Genomic DNA, 1030 nt, shown 5'->3' on the forward strand with positions numbered 1-1030 from the left:
AGGCTTAACAAACCTTTATTATATCACAATTATTCCATCAAATATTACACTATAATACAGAAACTAACACAATATAAACAATCAAAACTTTCTCAACATTAAAAATGTAAAATCAGCACTTCATCTACAATTTCACACAAAACTCTTCCCACAGTCCAAATAGTTGAAAATTCTAACACATTATTAACCATTTTAAAATATGAAAACTCAATTTTAATCCGAGCAGCAACCAACCCTTTCAACACACACTCTGCATCGACTGAACCAGTACCTAATAATTTGTTCTTCCTGGTTTTCCACATTGCTAACTTTGCTGATCCTAATAAATAATTTAATAAACACAATTTTCTTTGTTTATGGTAATTGTGTTTCAAACTACAGATAAAAACTTTATAAGACAATTCTACACCAAAGCCTTCAAACCAACTTTTTAAAATACAAAAAAGACCTCCTAACCTCCTACATTGAATAAATAAATGATCCACAGTTTCTACTATTCCACAAAAAGGACACTTTTTCCCAACTGCTGAATTCAGGTGTGCCACGTGTCTGTTTGTAGCTATAATATCATGAATTAGTCTCCACTGTAAATCTGCTGTACGTTTCTCTATAGGAGATTTGTACAGAGATCTCCAGCATCCACCAAAGTCTGGCCCAAACAATTCTGACCACCTCCACGTCCTGACTTTTTCCAGAACATGCCAATGAGATATTTGGACACACACTGAATATAATGCTTTTTTGCTGATGTCCTGAAACTTCCCCAATTCAGGTGTTTTAAAAGTCAAAATCACGCCGTTTTCTTCCTTAAACTCCTCCTATGCCGCTGCAGACACAGAAATCAATGTAAACTTAGTTTTTCTCCTTCTCTTGCACTTGTTGAAGTCCTAACGCTTCTCTGCAGACTCCTGGTAAAGCTGCACGCACTTCCTTCAGCACCTGAGACAGGACGCGCCTAGAATTTATTCCAGTGCTCTTCTGTAACGATTCCTCAGTTTTCCACCCGTTGGCATCTCTAAGATTCTTAACT

Source organism: Sinocyclocheilus grahami, unplaced genomic scaffold (genome assembly GCF_001515645.1).
Source record: "Sinocyclocheilus grahami isolate Dianchi unplaced genomic scaffold, SAMN03320097.WGS_v1.1 scaffold823.1, whole genome shotgun sequence".
Lineage (NCBI taxonomy): Eukaryota > Metazoa > Chordata > Actinopteri > Cypriniformes > Cyprinidae > Sinocyclocheilus > Sinocyclocheilus grahami.